We start from the raw sequence: 19,068 nt of genomic DNA, 5'->3' as shown, positions 1-19,068 counted from the left end.
GCCCTTGCAGTTAAGTACTTGCTGCTCTTGCCAAGGACCCTGGTTCCATTCCCAGCACCCATGTGGTGGCTTACAACTGTCTGTCACTCCAGTTCCAGGGGATCCAATGTATTCTTTTGGCCTCTGTAGGCACCAAGCATGCATGTGATTCACATACATACATGTAGGGAAAACATTCACATGTAAAATATAAAATACATAAATCTTAAGTTAGCAATAGGAAACTTGGTCAAATTCATTGCTTTTGCTCAAAGTTCAGCTGCTTTCTGCCACTATTTGGAATCATCATTGATTCTCACTTTCGTGGAGAACATTTCACTGGACTTGTTTATTTATTTGAATCTTTTATAGAATCGTATGTAGCCCAGGCTGGCTTTGAACTTCAGATTCTCCTTCCTCTAGCTCCCCAGTGTTGGGATTACGTGTATGTAGAACTGTGCCTTCTTCATAGGGCTTATTTTGGACTTGTGTCCAGCAAAGCCATGCTTGCTTGTGTGGAAAGGTAGCAGACCTCTTATGAGCAATGAAGGGACACTAGCTCACCTGAGCATGTGGCTCTGGCAGGCCTTGTCCTTCCCCCCCATCCCCTCTGCCTTGCTGAAAACCTATCAGATTACATCCCCAAAGCTAACCACCACGGTCCATTCCCTTATATTTGGCCACCTCTTCCTCCTGAAGCTGACTACCAAGGTCCAGTTATCAAAGTATTGATGTCCAGCAATCAAAAGCCCCCTTCGGTTCACCTAATTAACATGCCCAATTAAAATTAAACACCTCATTCTAACACAGGGTTTCCCCTTTACCTTAATAAACTGCAATTTCCCTATGTGCCACATCTGCCTCCTCTCTATCCAGAGGGAGTCCTTTGTCCCTCCAGGACAGACACCCCTGTCCCCTCTCCCTTGTTCCCTTCCCCTTCTCCCTCATCCTCTACCTCCTGCCTTTGTCTTTTATTCCCTCCCTCTGTCCCTCTGGGGCAAATCAATCTCCTTTGTGCTGAGAACTTGGTCTTGGGGGTCCTGAGCCGATACTTTTCCTTCCCAGCAGTGCTTCTGTAGCTCTCCTTCGCCTGCCAGTGCCTGTAGGAGCCCCTTTATCTCCTTCGTCACCCTTTGCCTTGTGCATTGGGTCAAAGCCCAGCTCCACATCTCCCACTCTTTCTGTGAAAGCACAGTAGAAGACTATGATCCAGGTTCTACTTGTGTGGGAAGTCTGTCTCATGTTGGAAGTTCTCCCATGTGGGAAGTCTTCCTTATGAGGAAAGTCCTCCTTATGCAGAAAGTCCTCCACTGAGATCTCCTTCCAGTCAGTAGGAATTATCTGAGGAAATATTTTACCACAGTGTATCAACTAACTCAGCTCTAGGGATCAAGAGTTCATGAGCTGTTCCACATTTAAATAATAATAGTAGAAACACTAGGAGCTCATTGGGAATGCAGAGCCTCAGGCTGTACACATGAGTTTGCAATGGGCATTTAAACAAGAGCCCCCAAGTGATTTACACGCATGTTAAAGCTGAAGAGTCCAAGGCTGGTACTGAATTCATACATATTGTGGTTAGTCACCTGTACGGTCTGGAGTGGGAGGGCTGTCCTTTGGAGTGGGTGAGGCCAAACTTGAACTGGAATGAAAGTATGACCCAAAGAAGGAAAACCTAGAAAGTGCTCATAGGGCTTGTAAACAGGAGAGGAAAAGGCTAAACGGACTGACCATCTGTTTAAAGAAGCAACTATGCAAAGCGAGGCAGGGGAGGAACTGGATGAATCCTCAGGTGGGAGTCAGTTAGACAGAGAATAGTAGCTACTAGGGTGCTGTGGGGTGAGGCTCAGGCTCCTTCAGATCAGGAAGTACTGAGGAAGGCTTAGGTCCCTCATGCATGGTGCTCATTTTACGGAGGTGGATTGGAAAGCTCCTATTGAAGTTGTTTAATTCTTGACCATGAGTTGTATGTACCCCAAGATAACTCTGAATAGCTCTGAATGTAACCCAACACTGTTGCGGCCGGGGCCACGCAATAATGGGGAACAGACCACCAAAGTCTATTAAACCAGAAGCAAACTTTATTCCAGAAAAAAAAACAATGAAAAAATAAAAATAAAAAACACCATGGGGGCAAAAAAGCTTACCAGCTAGCTGAGACCACAGCCAGAGTTGGAATTTAAGGCTGTGGCAATGGAGGCGGGTACTGGCCCCTTTATAATGTCAGGCATGGGGTGCATGCTAGGAGTCATGTAGAAACATCTGTTAAAAGTTAACTTTGGTCCAGGCAGTTGTTGGTTATAAGGGGTAAGGGGGTTAAAATTTAAACCCTGGCTGTTGACAGAGGAGCTGTCTGTAAAGCAAAGAACCATTGTTAGAAGTTAGAACCTTTAGAGCTGATGACTGTCAGCTTTTATTTATTAAGTTTATAATTTTATATTTCTATATTCCTGGACCCTTCAACACAAAATCATAAATTTGCTTAAAACATATTAGACATTTTATGATGTTATAACTTGATTGTGTGATTCTAGAGTGTGAAACTTTTGAAAGTGATGTGTAGATGCTAGGTCATCTACAACATTCTGTCCTTAAACCCCTGTAAAGAACCACACTGTTGGATCTGCACCAGGGCTCCTTGAAACTGTTGTGAGTCTAGGGGCCACACGGGCTGCAGATGCAGACTTACCAGCATCCTCTTGTGTTCATTTCTAGGGCTTCCAGAGTAAAGTACTTACTTAGGGCAGCATAAACAACAGACATTTTCTCATACTCTAAAGGCTGAAAACTCAACACCAAAGTGTGGGTTCAACTGATTTCTTCTGAGGCCTTCATGGCTTGTAGACGACTGTCATCTCCCTGGTTCCTCACCAGGTCATCCATATGTTCAGTGTCATCTTCTTATGAGGACAACAGTCATGTTGGATTTGGACTTTCCTAGGGAATCTCATCTTGACTTATGTCTCTCTGCAAGTTCATGTTTCCAAATACAGCCCTGTTGGAGGTCCTGAGCTTAGGGCTTCAAAATGTGAAGCTGGGAGGTCAGCAAAGGCTGGGGTTCAGCCCACTACCCTTGGTCCCTGACACTCCTGAGCACCCAGACCTTCCCTTCTCTCCACTGCTTTGCTCTATGGGCTCTGAACCCTTGAAGGATGAAGCCAAGTTATGCTCCAAAACTATATTTCCCTCCAGAAGGTATTTTCTATTCTGTGGGAACACCACATATGCGCTGCACCCCCCCCCCCCGCCCCCCAGGTCAGAACATGGTTGCCTCAAGATTCTGATGGATAGGTCAAGGGAATATGGATGCAAATGCATTTGGAAAGCTCACAGCAGCTATTGTTTGGTATAATGGAAAGTCATTAAGCATATTAGCAGCTGATTTTATAATTAAGTGCTAACGTTTTCTGGATGGAAACCTAAGTAACAGGAGAGATTGGCCCTTTGCAAAACATGTTTAAACAAAAAAAGATTTAGAGACAAGAAGTGCCTCTCATCTTAATTATTTTTTTGCATCATAAAAACCCAAGGAACAATGCATCCAGCGGCAGCATAATGGATGTGCAGCAGCTGTAGAAAACATCTCACTTCCTTTGTTTGGACACACTGTTTTTACATTTGGAGAGAAAAATCTTGTCCAGCTGATTTGATTCCAGAGCGCAGGGCGATCTGAGAGATAGGTGATGTTTGAAGAGTATCTATCAATGTCCATCAAACACCCGTGCAATATCAATAGGGACCATTGCTGTGTATCAGTTTGCCAGGGCTTTCTCTGTATAGCTACTGAGTCTGAAGCCGGAGGAGGATGAAGGAGCATCATACCTGCATATGGTCTCCAAGGAACTCAATTCCTAGTATGTGGAGTGAGGAGAGACAACTTCTCTTTCTTCCTGAGCATCATCATCACTTAAACTTGACCTGAAAGTAAAGTATGGTCCGTCTGTATTTAATGAGAGATTAATGGTGGAGTCAGCCATACTCAGGCAGGCAGTGCATCCTGTGTTCACGACATTCTTAAAGGTGCACCTTTGGCCAGTAAATTGTATCCAGAGGCCTGAACAATGGCTAACACAACTATGGACCTCCAAGACCCAGCTTTCATTCTCTCCTTAGATTGGCCCTTCAGAAGACAACCCTCTGTCTTTATCTATGTAACACACACACACACACACACACACACACACACACACACACATACACACTAAATTTGTTACCACAGACCTGCCTTGAAGGGGGGACCAAAATTAGTTCTGTTTTGAAAAATCACGTGGAAGAATAATGATGGGAAAGTGGGCAGGGGATTTGATTAATATGGCAGTATCAGGAGATAGAGGTCAAGTATCTCAGCCTATCCTCCAGGACATATGTGAGCACCCAGTTTCTATAAGGAAGGGGCAGAAGTGGGGAGCAGGGGGAGCATGCATAGCTAAGCATTCCTGTTCAAGCCATGCTCTGATTAATCATTATCTCAGTTCTGATTCTTTGAGGCGACTCAGAAGTCTCCATTGCCTTCATCATTGAAGGGGCAGTTTGATTCCCATAACAAATTGTTTGTGTTTAGGTGGAAGGCCTCATTTTCCATTATAGGATAAATGCTACTGTCATGGGGTGGTCTGTCTGGAAGGCTCAGCTGTCCCTGGCATCTGAAGATTTAAGGCAACAACAGAAAACCCCTGGGCCCTTCTCTCGGAGTCTGACTAGGAAAGATGCCCTAGTTACCCTTATCTTACTGCCTTTGGTCTTGAAGAGTAATGAAAGAGGTGAAGAAAGTTTAGGGCTAGTCAGTCCCATATCCACAGTTTTGAGACTGACATTCCTTCAATGATTAACATTCCCCTGCCTACATGTAGGGTTAAACAGGAATCAGACCTGAAGTTTGAAGACAGAGGAGACAGATGCCAAGTTAAGGCAGAGAATCTGTGCTTTGATCTCGCCTCTCAGCTACCACTGGACACCTGCAGGACCAAGTGGAGAGTCGGTGCTTTACAACGGACGCATCTGCTGAGTGCTCGTCCCAAATAGTGCTTCCACAACAATCGCTGACTCATTTCTCATTGGCCACTGGTGTCCAGCTGGTTCTGGGTCAGGCTCAGATAGTCTGGGCTGGGCCAGCTAATGTGGTCAGTCAGAAGACTTGCCTGGACTAGTCAGCGTAGGATGATCTTTGCTAGTACATGCCATCTTTCCTTCAGGTCTCTATCAGCCTTCTGTACTTCTATCTGGGTACAGCACCCAGAGAGGAATAGATTACTTAAGTGTTTTGTCAGGCTTCAGATCCCATTGGAGAAAGCCAGTCATAGGGATCAGTGTGAGGGCATGCCCTAAAATCAGGAAGGCATGGGAAATTGGAGTCTTTAATGCAACAATATAGACACAGCTCCCTATTCTGTAGACTCTCCAATTAGCATATTCATTTCCTGCTTCTAAATGAGGTTCAGTTGGATCATCCCCCCCCCCCCCCCCCCGCCTTTTTTGGAGCAGTGGAGTTCTTGTCTCTGCATCCCCAACCTAGTTAGATGCAGACTCTAGAGACCAGGGTCACATAACTATGGTCACTTCACAGACACTGGCAGAAAGCTCACCCTTCACACCCATGAAGGGCATCCAAACAGTGCCAGACACCGCTCGGCTAAACTAGAGTGTACCATTGCTCAAACCCCACCCTTCCTAAAAGGCTCTTGTTGCCCTCTCCAGTGGACATGCGCCCCAGCCACACAGAATCCTTCTGCCTCTTCGCTTGGCACTGACAGATGGTCCTGGGTGAGCTGGAGTTGTCAACCAGCAAATATCTGAGCAATAGACGTGACCCCAGATAAGAAGTCCTCGCTCACTTCCTCGAGGTGGGAGAGCTTTCAGCTTCAAAAATTCAATTTCCTCCATTCATGCAGGGAACTTGAGGCCTGGGAAGAACTGATAACTATTTCGTTCACTTGCTCAGTGTCTCGTCAGCCCTGAGAATTTTGCCTAACTGTTCCTTTCTCTAGAAAAATCTTCTTCCAGATGTCATACTTAGCCAAACTCTTTGTGACCCGTCACACCTCATAAAAACAGCTCTTTTCTTTTTCATTCATTTGTTCACCAAATATGTACTGACTATTCCCCATGTGCCAGGCACTATTCAGGCCCTGAATAAAGGACAATGACAAAGGTGATAATTTTGCTCTCATGCAGCTTACATGTAAAAGACAAAAGTCACAAATGAATAATCCAATAAATATGTACTACATCAGATGCTGAAAAGAAAAATGCGATTAATAAGAAATAGTGATAGAGTATGCACATGTATACATGAGTGTGAATACATAGAGTATGTGTTAGGTGTGTGAATATTCACATGCTTATGTATATGTGTGGAGTATGTGATAGGTGTGTATACACATGCATATGTACAGCTTGTGCATATTGGATATGTGGGATATGTGTTGGGAGTGTGGTATATGCACACACGTTGGATATGTATACATGTGCATACATATGAGTGTATGTAACATGTATACATATGTAGGGTATGTGTTGGTTGTATACATACTCACGTGCATGTGTATGTGTGTGGTGTATATGTGTGTGTACGTGAATTATGTGTTGGAAACGTAGTACATATGTACATGTATATATGTTTGGTGTGTGTACAAGTGTATGTGGTATGCATGCATATATGGGGTATATGTTGGGTGTATGGACATGCATATATAAATGCATGTATATGTGTATGGTTTGTGTGCATATGTAAGGTATGTGTTAGGTATATGGATACGTGTGATATACATACCTATGTGAAGTATGTATACATATGTATGTGTCTTTGTTGGGGTTTCTACCATGACCACAGCAACTCTTATAAAGAAAACATTTAATTGGGGTGGCTCACTTACAGTTTCAGAGGTTCAGTCCATTATCATCATGGTGGGGAGCGTGGACGCATGCTGGTAGATGTGGTACTGGAGGAGTAGCTGAGAGTCCTACATCTTTCAGGCAACAACTCGATTGAGACACTGGGTGTTATCCCGAACATAGGAAGTCTCAAAGCCTGCCCCCACAGTGACACACTTCCTCCAACAAGGCCCATAAGACTCACTCCAACAAAGCTACATCTACTAATAATGCCATCCCTATGAGATTATGGGGGGCAATTACATTCAAACTACCACAGCATGTGTGTGTGTGTGTGTGTGTGTGTGTGTGTGTGTGTGTGTGTGTGTGTGTAGATAGATAGATAGATAGATAGATAGATAGATAGATAGATAGATAGATAGATAGGGATATTAGATATAGATAGATATAGATATAGGTAGATATAGATACAGATATAGATATAGATGTAGATACAGCTGCTCACATCTGAGTGGGACTCTAAACTGGCAGTTGGTCAGAAGTCTCTTCCATAAGCTGTATCCATGCAGGGGCTGAAATTACTTGAGGGAGCGGGTTCAGCAGGTATTTCAGGAGAGCTTCTTAGCACACAGAGCAGCATTTACTTGTTAGAGGAGTACTGAGGAAGCTGGGGGGGGGGGGGTGGGGTTAATAGTGAGAGAGTTGGAAGGTCATAAGAACTGAAGCTGCAGGCTCCTAATTGTGTTTTGTCTTGTAGACCCAACAAGTAAGTTTTAGTTTTGCTGGAAGTGTGACAGAAAGTGTGGCAGATAGAATAATGGTCCTTGAAGAGGACCATTTCCTACTTGCTAGAATCTGTGCACATATGACCTATAAAAAGGGGACTATGAAGCTGTGATTGAGTTAAGTGGTCCCCAAATCACCTCAAGGGTCTTTATGAGAGGGAAGACAATACTGAGTCAGAGAGAAGATGGGCAACAGAGGTTGGAGATTCGGGACTGCAAACCAAGAATTGCAGGGGTCTCTGGGAGTTGAAGGAGCCAGGAACAAATTCTCCTTGGGGGCTTCCAGAAGGAACCAGCCCTGTTGGTTCCTTGATTTCAGCCCGTAACAGCCAAACCAGATGTCTGAGCTGAATTGAGAATGGGCAACATGTATGCTGTGCAAAATCTCACCATGGGAAGTCACTGGAAGGCTTTGAGGAGAATTATGCTATGGCTTAAGTCACATCTTTTTAAAAGTCCCTGGCTAACTCTTGAGAGGAATGAATGAGGAAGATTGAGTACAAGGCTTAGCAGAGAGGAGAGTGTAGTGCTTGGCCGGTGTGGATGGTGGAGACGTGTGGATGGAGTCTGCCTGAGATGTAGTCTCCCTTAGACCCAGCATGTAGGAGGTTGGTTATGGTGCTAAGGGAAAGAGAGGGACACAGATAACCCCCAGATTCCTAACTCCTGGTCCTAAAGCATGAAAATGTCATTTTCTGAGAACAGGGAAGGTTGGAGATTTGGTATTTGTGTGTAGGTAGAAAGAACAGGTCCAGAATCCCACCTGGATGCGTTACATTTGAAATGTCCATAAGCCATTGAAATGGAGATGTCAACCTGGCAGTTGTCGCTCATGAGTTTGGAGCATTCTGAGCTACAGGTATAAAAGCAAGAGTTCACTGTGTGAAGAAGATGCTCAAAGCCACGGGACTGGATGAAGCTGTCCAGAAGAAGCAGATTGACTGAGGAAAACACAGGATGTGGATCTGGCATTCCACATGGGTTGTCTTACTGCTCTCCCGCACCCCCACCCCCAATCCAGGGCTCAGGCTGGTGAGGAGACATCTTGGAATGCTGGTGGCTAGCAGAACACAATAGAAGTTTCTTAGTTCCCTATTGCCCTCCTCTGTTTTGATAGTTAGGGTTGATTGTCAGCTTGGCTGGATTGATAATGGTGCTCCTACCCTTGAAAGGGTGAGCCAAAATAAACATTTGTTCTTTTATTCTTTTAGTAAGGTATTTTGTCACAACAATGAGGTGGCGTCTTACATGACTACCTGGAACACTGCTAGACCCAAACTGAGTTTCTCCAGCAGGAATCCACGATGACAAGATATGGTGCTTTCTACAACAGATTAAAAAATAAGCTCCCACATTTAAGAAAGGCTACAGTCATATCAATGTGTGCACTATGATGCCCCTTGCCTGAGTGTACCCATGAAACTGCTTTAATACGGTTCATCAGATAAATAATGATTGTAAGAAAAGGGCAAATACTTGGTGGAAGCAGAAGGAAACACACAGTGCGGAGGATGCAGACGCATCCTGGATTGATTCATGGGCTCCTGTTGACTGTTTCCACGCCATAAATCTCAGTTGAAGAGCCTTGCTGTATCCAAAATGAGGGCCCAGAAACCCCAAACAAGAACGCAATGGCTCACCAGGGAAGGCTTTAACCAACCTAAGTGCTGCTTCCCTTCCCTGAAGAAACCTCCTCCATCTGTGCTGGAGTCGTTAGCTCTGCCTTCCTTGGAAAGGCAGAATTCGTACTCTCCCACACAGGAGCTTTTGTGACCAACCTGACTTCAGAGCTAGTCCATGATAAACTTCCCAAATGAAGAAGTGAATGAGCACCGAGCCTCCCTCCGCTCTCTGGGTAAATGAAGAGGGAGGCCCATATGTGCGTGTGTGTACCAAAGGAGAGCCAGTGTCTTGTGGAAGCATTATAAGAAAGCCCGATGGCAAAGACCTGGTCCTGCTTTTGGATCTTGTTACTGTTTGGATGTGAAATGTCCCTCATAGGCTCATGTGTTCGAACACTTGTTCCCTAGCTGATGACACCATTTTGGAAAGAATGGAACCTTTGGGAGGTGGAGCCTTGCTGGGGGAAATGGGTCAGTGGGAGCCAGCATTGAGTTTTTAGAGCCCAGACCCACTTCCTATCTGCTCTTTTTGGACTGCAGATACAATGTGACCAACTGCCTCATGCCCGTGCCACCATGCCTTCCCTGCCATTTTGGACTGCACCCTCACATGGTGAACCATTGCTCAGAGGAAATATACTAGAACTTCCATCCAAATTCCACCCGCCAAAGCAGGACGCATGGCCAAGACCATTATTGTGGAAAATGAGAGTGTGCCGTTCCCATGAAGGTTGAGGAAAAGGAGGGAGAATTTACCAAGTAATAAGCCAATCTCTACAGGGAGGAATGTGACTATTTGGTTTGAGATGGGACTATTTTAACAAGATCAGTATCATGTTTATGTGTGGTGTTTCTCAGGTGGATTATCACAATTGCCATTCACTGTTGGTTCAACTTAGCTACCAGACTCAGGCTGGATCTGGGATTCCAACTGTCCATCTTTCTTATCAGATGTGTCCATTGTGTGGCCTTTCCTTTCTGTCCTGAGCATATGGAGGCCTTGTGATTGAGTTCTAGCTGATGGAATGTGGTAGTAGCCCAGGCCTGGCTGATGTAAGCCTCCCACAGGCACTGCCCCAGGCTCTTTCCATTTCTACCCGATGAATGTCCTCAAGTGGGGTGACAATGAGGTTAAAAATGGAAGATGGCAGTTGCCCACCAAGCTACTGGAATGTTACAATTTATATGGGAGAGCAATTAGAGTTATCCTAATTATACATGTAATACATAGCATATATTAAAATTTTGGTGTGTGGGGTGAGGGGCATATGTGCACATATGTGTTCAAGTGCATGCATGTAGGGACCAGAGAAGGATGTTGGGTACCCTGCTCTCCAACTTATTTCCTTTAGACAGGATCTCTCGTTGAATACTGGAGTTAGGCCAGCAGCCAGAAAGCTCCAGCAAACCTTCTGTGACCATCCCCCAGAGTGTTGGGGTGACAGGTGCACTCAGCCATGCCCAACTTTCTACATGAGTGATGGGAATTTTAACTCAGATCATTGTAATTGCACAATAAGTGCTCTTATTCACTAATCCAACTACCCAGTCTGTTTTTTTTTTTCAGTTTCATAATTAATAAAAGACTCACTTTCTTACACCTCCAGAATCTCTGCTGCACATAGTGGAATGTATCCGCAGACTGAATATGTCCTCATTTCGAAGAGCCCCCTCCCCCCGCCCCCCCGCTCCTTCAGGGATATAGCTGATGACAGTTAACTGTTACTGAAGCCTTTACTATATGCCAACACTTGATGCATGTGGGTTCTATCTACATTTTGAATCTTGAAGATCCCATGATGTCTACAGTGGTCATTTTTCTGGGTGTGAATCTGAGCTCAGTGTGGACAAGCTACCAGGCGGGATTGAACTGCTGGAAACAGAGATGCCAGGGCCGAAGTTCAGGTGGTAGGACCACATTTGTGTGGCTTGCTGCTGGACTGAGAGCCTGGCCAAGTCCATCACCAGCCCTGCTTGCAGCCCTGTCTTTCTCCAGGCAGCTACCCATGGTAGTTTTCCATAGCTTCTGATAGCCCACCTCCCCACTGGAGCCTGGTTCTGGATCATCCCTCCATCTCTCCAAATTTAAGGCACCTCACCATTTTTTGTCACAGTTTCTGTTTAGATCTAGGCCCCTATAAACCATTAGGTACCTTGTCCTGTCTACCATCTGCTCCCCAAACCAAGGAGGCCGCATCCATAGCAGAGCCTCTTCCACTCTTCCTGGTGATGGAGAGGCTGATTATTAGTGGCTGTGCTTTCCAGAGTGCTGAAGCCAAGGGCGACGGGAAAAGCACCATCAAGGCTGCCACGTCAAGGCAGTGGACTCTCTGGAACAGTGATGAATGGCTTCCAAGGGGCTGCTCACACTCCAGCAGCATAATAAGGTGCTGTCCAGATGACTCTTGCCAAAAAGAGTGTTGACACTCCCTTGTTGGCAACAGGCCTCTCCTTCTGCCTGGGGCTGGGCTCCTGTCCATGTCATTTAACCTTGTCAGTTTCCAAGAAACAGCTAAAGGCAGCTCAGAGAACCAGGGAGGCTCTGGAAGGGTTAAAACATGGAGGTCATCAGGGAATATCAAGCCTAGAGTCCTCCACAGTCCCCAGATAGCCACAGGCTAAGCCTAGAGTTGACTCTGTTATGAGTTTAGGGTTTGGGGTTCAAGAGGGACACTGAGATGAATTGTCCCTTTGCGTAAGAAATGTATTAGAAGAGTCAGTGTTATGAGCGGACAGGCTGGTAATAGTGTGCCAAGGGCTCTGAAGAGTTTCAGGCCCATATTGCAGATTGGTGGATCCCCTTTCAGGTTTCAGATGGGAGGTGTTTGTGAGTCACATGGTTGATAAGTAGTCCGTAACACACACTTTTAGTGAAGCTGTCTATTATTAAGCTATGAGATTCAAGAGGGCAAGAATCTAGAAAACAAATCGTATTAGTTTTGAAAAGCAGTTATTTTGGTCAACTTTCACAGTTCCATCAACATGAGGAGCTTTGTGAAGTGATGTGGCCCTGACTGTCAATAAGCAGTTTGTAGCATGAGAGTCAAAATGACAGCTTGGCCTGCAATCACTTCTGAGTCTCTGCACAGCTCAGTTTCCTCATGTGAACACCCGGATGCTAAGAAATCATGCTGCAGAGTGAGGGTCTCTTGGACAGATGGGGTTGCACAGACCCCCCATCTTTGTGTCATCCATTCAGGCTGTGGAGTCCTGAGTGAGGTTGGTTTGGTCCACAGTGTTGTTCAAGAGGAAAGTTAAGGTTCTCTGTGGGGGTCCCATCTTGAGGCTTCCTGTAAGCTGAGCTCCAGGAGAGAGTGTCAGAGGAAAACATTTGAGAGCCTGTTGCCTGGCTCCTTGGCAACCTCAGCTGCCTGTGTCTGACGGATTCCCATCCAGGAGCAGTGATTTTGTTCTGGGATGGGGAGACTCCAGTTTCTGTACTGTAGTAGCAAAGGAAGAAGCCAAGAGAGCCAGGCTGGACACCATGACTCTGGGATTCTAAACGCAAGCGCTGGGTGAACTTAAAGATAGAAAGGGCTAGAATGATCAGTGTGAGGGACCAAGTTGTTGCTATGACTGGATCTCCTCTTTGACTGAGTCATTCTTAGAAAATCCTGGCCAAGGGAGTGTAGTCTTTTTAAATGTCTAGTGCTGATGGAAAGTCCAGTCTGTCTTCCCGTTCCTACGCAGGTAAGGATTGTCCTGCATTTAATTCCCCAGAAGTAAACCCCGAGACTGGTGTTTACTTGGAAAAATGATCCCAGGAAGCTTCAATAGAGAAGTAGAAAGACATAGGTAAAGAACACCAGCCAAAAGACAGCCATTCCCTAGAATCTGAGACAATTAGAGCTCCTAGGGCAGGACAGGGACACAGACTGACCAGCTGAGCCCCAAGTGTAGCTACAGAGATCCCAGTGAAAGGCAGACAAGGAGAGGAAGCCATAGGGCTAGAGGCCCTTCCCATGCTGCTGCTGACAGGAAGTCTTCTTACAGCCCCAAGGGAGAATGTGAGATAACCACTTGACACCCTACCTATCTTCAGAAGGCCTCTTCTAAGGGATGTTCCAGGGACTGAGGACTTTGCCATTGTCCCAAGTGTTGCTACCTCAGTTCTTAGAGGAGGCTTCTCTCAATGCAGCCTGCTCTTCCACCCTCTGCCCACATGTGTGGAGATATGAGAAGTTATTACATGGCATCCTTGGTGTGAAGGACAAATAACTAAAAACTATACTGAGTTATAAAGGCCTTAAGTATGTGGCCTTCTCTGCTACCTCCCCTCATTCCTGGATACACTCTCAGAGCCTCTGAAGAACAGGGGCAAATGCACTGCTCTGTTGACCCTACAGGAACTCTTTGCTACCCACAGGCCCTCTGCTCTAGTGATCCTCAGAGCTGCCCCTTAAACCAACCAAGCTCTGTGTAATCCCAGTCTTTCCCTTCAACTCTGAATTCTCTTGTTCTTGAAGCATCTCAGAAAGGGGCTTGTTGTTATGCCAAAGCAGCTTCTCCCATGAGCCTTTGTTACACAAATAAAGTGGATGTCTGCTTTTGTTCCCCCTGCTCCACTTTCTGGCGCTCCCCATCCAGGCTTTTAACAGGGTTTATTATAAATGGGAAAGAAAGGCGCTCTGCCTCACAGGGCAGCCATGCATTCTTCTTCTAGCTCCTGCCCTCTAGCGCCTGTGTTTCCAATAATGAATGTCACAGGGGGCCAGCGAGATGAATGGGGACTGATAAGTACAACCCATTATGTGCTCAGCTCTGAGGAGCTGGCTAAGGGTGCTACCTCCAGATCCCATGTGGCAGGCAGGAGAAAGTACTTCCTCTGCAGTCCAGTGTCTTCCTCAGCCAGGAAGGGTCTCTGGGATGAACAATGGGGGAATGCTGGACTCAGAGTCCAGGGATTTAAGCATACTCACTGTTCTGGCTTTGCTAATATTGTGTGTGCTGTGAAACTAGTCACAAGACCAAAGCTTCTGAGCTTCGGTTTCCTTCCGTGCAAAGCAAAACGAATTCTTGCTGGTCCCTCACACCTCACAATTCCGTAGGTCTTCACTGGAGTCCAGTCAGGGAAGTGATTGATGCCCAAGTATAAGGACCTGAGTTTGAATCTCCGGTACCTGCATCACCCCTACTGTAAGCCTGACTCTAGAAAGGGAACATGACCCGGAGACAGGAGTTCAGTGGCCAGTCCTTCTAGCCAAATCTGTGAGTTATAGGTTCAGTGAGAGACCCTGTTTCAAAACCTAAGGTGGAGAGCCAGAGAAGACAGCTGACATCAGCCTCTGGCCTCCACATGCATACACATACACCAATCCCCTCGTCTGCCTCAGAGCTCCTATGCAGGTTGCTGCTCTGTCCCATGGGATCCAGAAGACAGGCCACCCAGGCCTGCACAAGGTGCTGAGATCGCAGATAGACTGGAACATTGCGATATGGTGTTGTCTGGCCATGGCCTGGAGGCTGCCAGTCCACTGGGGGTATTGAGCAGGAGAGGGAGACCACAGAAGGCCTGAGAGTTAGGGAGGAGGTTCTGGTAGGGGCTCCCAGGTGGGATAACAGCTGGAGAGCCCCACAGGAGGGAAGGACTGGTGCTGTGGGTGATGACTGGTGCGCTCTTGGCACCCTTGATAGGTGTGAAGTTTGGATTTTGCCCATACTTCACTCTCTTTGAACTTACTTGTGGTTGTTGAAGTCCCACTTGCTATGCTGGTATAACTCAAGGTCCCAGCGCCCTCAGTATTTCTGTCATTTGCTAAGGTGGATGCCATTCTGAATAAGAGAGCACATGTGTAAAATCATAATTATATTTGGTGTATCTCCTGGCATGATGGTTAATCCTCACTGTTAACGTGGGTTGACTTTGAATTGCCATGGAAACTTACCTCTGGTTGTTTGTTTGTTTGTTTGAGGGTGATTCCAGAAAGGTTTCACTGAAGAGAGAAGATCCACACTGAATGTGAGCAGCATCATCCCATGGGCTGAGAGAAAGCAAAGCATCCCTCTGTCTTTGTTCTTGAAAGCAGACGCAGTGGGGCAGCTGCCTCGTGCCCCTGTAGCCACAGTGGACTGCAGTCCCCTCAGCTATGAGCCACAATCAACTCATTTAGTTGCCTGGGTCAGCCATCTCCTCACAGCGATGGGAAAAGTAATACAATCAGTATGCTCTACAGCTGCCCTGATGGCTCCCCCCCTCCCCTCTTCCTCCTCCTCTTCTTCACCTCCTTCTTCTTTGCGTGGAACTTAAGATACAACTAACATCGTCCCATTTGTGATCTCATGGACAGCTGATGGCTGATTATCCCTGACTCTTCATTTTATGTCTGTTTCGAGACTGCGACCCTAAAAAATAACGACACTTTAAAAAATATTATTAGTTCCAGGGCAGTGACAAGGTTCTAGTCAGGTGGTCACACCTTTCTATGGGGTGCCGGGGACTTAAAGTTGGGGCAAGTGGTGTCTGAGAGAGGAGGGCAGGGCCTCATTATAAGAGTGGAAAGCTCCTTGGTGACCCCAGAGACCCCCATCTCCCTCCTGGCATTCATCTTTTTATGTGATTTATTTTTGTAATGACTCAGGAGTGACTGAGGGTGACAGAGGTTCCCATTTGCTGACCTCAGAGGCTACATCTCGAAGAGCATAGTGATTTTCTGTATTGGATATCTGAGTCTCCCGCCTTGAGAATCCATCCCCACGGCAGGAGGACACAGAGCAGCCCTATGGAGAAGCCCTAGTGGAGAAGTGGGATGGGGCCTCTGGCCAACTGCTCAGTCTTTGTCAGCCATGTGAGGAAGCTACTTTCAAAGTCCCGCCTGCCTTCGGTGGCTGTCCAGCTTGCCAGGCTTCTGGAGAGGACTCCCACATCAGAACTGCCTGTCTTAACTGTTAACCTCTCTGCCCAGCACAGAGATATTGAGCTGTAAGAAAGTGGTGTGTGCATGCATGTGTGTGTCAGGAGGCCGGAGGTCAATGTCACACATCTTCCTCACTCAGAAGTCAATGTCACATGCTTCTCTCAGTCAGAGGTCGATGTCAGGTGTCCTCCATAGTTCTCCACCTTCGTGTTTGAGGCAGGCTCTCTCACTGGACCAGGAGCTCACTGATCCAGCGAGGCTGAGAATGACTAGTCTGAAAATCCCAGGGATGCTTCTGTCTCTGTCCCTTGAAGCCCGGGATTGTGGGAAGGTAGGGCTGTGCCCACCTTTTTGATGTGGATGCTGAGGACCCGAGCTTAGGTGCCCATGGTTGCATGGCAATATTGCTTTGAGTCACTAAGTTGGGGCAAGCATAGTTAACTGCTATTGTGGGTTTAAGCATGCAGTACCAGGGGAGAGCTGAAGGTCAGACCTAGAGAAGCTGAATTTTGCTTTTAGTCTTTGGAGTCAGTTTTTTGTCCCCTGGAAAAATAGACTAGCTTTCTTTTTAAAAAATGTTGTCACTTCTGAGAACTGCATTGCAGGAAGGGAAGGAGAGCAGTGTGCTCACCACTCAGGAACATTGAAGCTCCCCCTCTTAGCATACCAAGTCACAGGCTTTAAACAATACAACAAAAGGACTGTGAATGTGGCCTTGAAGCCTTCAGAGGAGGGATCTTGTGACATTCAGAGAGGAAAGATGAGGTTTGCTAGGGCAGCAGGAATGGGAAGGTGGTTTTGGCCATGAATTCCCAAACTTCAGACAGCTTTGGGGAAAGTGTACCAGAAACAGGGCTTTGGAAAGGTCAGGGTCAAGGCATCTGCCCTGTGCCATCAGGATCTCTCTGAGGGGGACCCCGCTTCTCTAAAGGAGTGACGCAGCCTTGCTCAGGATTCAACTGACCGGGCCCCCTGATTCTCTCATGCATTGAGACTCTTCACTTTTTAAAAGATGTGAAACAGACCTTGACTTTGGATTAACATCTGCAGAGGGCAAAAACAAAAGCCAGAACCAAAGAACAGGATGTGGGGAGCCAGGGCTCAGGGCACCTGGGGCACCCTCACAGATGCCCCCAATATAGCTGCATGTAGTTGAGAGAGACCACTGAGTCTCCATGACTGGAGAAAGCAGTTCTCTGTTATGGGAGAATCTTGGACCTTGTTTTCAGAAATCCAGGTGGTAACTGGGCTCTGTAGAAGTCATCTGTCCCCGAGATTTGTAAAACTCCTATGGCTGAATCAGGGCCAGATCGTAGATGTCAGGCAAAGCTGGGTGCCAGTGATTGCCATGAGGGATCCATACTTTACAGGGAGCTGAGAGGGTTGACGGATCTGCCCTTGCCTCAGGGCAGGCTTACCCGGCTTTGTGCACACACCTCTGCAATCACAGTATATGAAGACAGGATGTAGAGCGTCCATCAGAACTAAGGACACTTAGAATTACTGTTATTTTCAAGGCATTAAGCCTTGTAAACTCTTCAATAAACCAGGCCTCTCAATAGTATTTTTTTCTGATTGAAAATAAAATGCAGGCAATTGAAGAAATAAATAAGATTAGAGATTTTTTTTTTTTAAAGGGCAGAGATGTCTTCCTCCAGGCACTCAAAAATATGGGTCATTTTAATGGGTCTCATGGGCAGGTCAAATGGCCACAGGAGAAGGATAATCAAGACCACTGAGATGGTAAGAGCCAAAGTCACCCATGAAATCAACAAATCAAAGTGGCACAGAGCCAGGAGTTAACAAAGCATCAATCCAATCAAACAGAAATAAATTAAAAAAAGAGAAGGAGAAGTGTATTGGTTGCTTATGTGAAACTTACTTAATTTCCATCTGCTGCTCTGCATATTTCTTGGTTCAGATTCTCAAGAGAGAACTGGGTTTCCTCAAAGCAGTCCCGGTCTTTCCCAAGCAGGCAGAGTAGAATAACATGGTGGGAGCTATAATGCTTGTGGGTGATGAAGGGCCAGGATTTAGGGGAGACGAGAACCGAGGAGTCATTCCCAAATGTCTACAACCAGTATCCACATGGCGGGGGGTAGACCCTGTGCATGTCGGTGGATATAAGAAATCCAAGGCTAGGGGCTGGAGAGATGCCTCAGTGGTAAGAAATCTTGCTAGGCAAGCAGAAAGACCTGAAGATCTTCAGCACCCACACAAAAGCATGGCATGGGCTATGCACGCCTGTAACTGGAACACTGGGGTGAGGGAAGGGAATCAGGAGGATGGCGGGGGCTTGCTGGCCAGCTGGGCTAACCGAAATGATGGCAAGCAGTAGTTCAGTGAGAGGGGCAAAGGCTAAGAGCAATGAACTAGGACACCTGACAATGTCCTGTGCCTTATGACTGAGTGCCTACACCCATACACACGTGCCACACAGGCAATCAACACACACACACACACACACACACAGACACACACACACAGACACACACACACACACACACACACACACACACACACACACACACACACAGAGCAGGGGATGGGCCTGTGTGGTTGTCACATTTCCCATAGAAAAGAACAGAACTTTTTAAATGAAATATTTTGTAAATATGTGATAATTGTGACACACTTAGTACCAAAGATTATTTGTTATTGTTCTGACATTCCTATTTAAATGGAAGTCTGTGTTTCATCTGGTCACCCCAACCCCAGGGTCATTCTCATTCATCAGAGCTGTTGTAGAGAAAGATTTGGAAAAAGTTCACTCTCAGCTTCAAATTCAGTCCTCTGTGTCTGAGGGCCGCTTTGCTCGTGTCCTGCTCGGGCTCGGCGACCTGTTTCCATTTCCCTTAGAAACATGCCAGCATGATGAGAGAGCAGAGCCCTTGCCCTGAGTTCCAGTTCTGCCATTCGGAGACAGAGACCTAGACCAACCATCTGGCTCTGTGATCTCCATTTCCTGTCTAGAGTTGAGATTGGGCCTGACCTATT

The sequence above is a fragment of the Peromyscus californicus genome, unplaced genomic scaffold (assembly GCF_007827085.1).
Source record: "Peromyscus californicus insignis strain IS unplaced genomic scaffold, ASM782708v3 Scaffold_8__1_contigs__length_139910024, whole genome shotgun sequence".
NCBI lineage: Eukaryota > Metazoa > Chordata > Mammalia > Rodentia > Cricetidae > Peromyscus > Peromyscus californicus.
Note: the sequence above shows the minus strand (reverse complement) of the source record.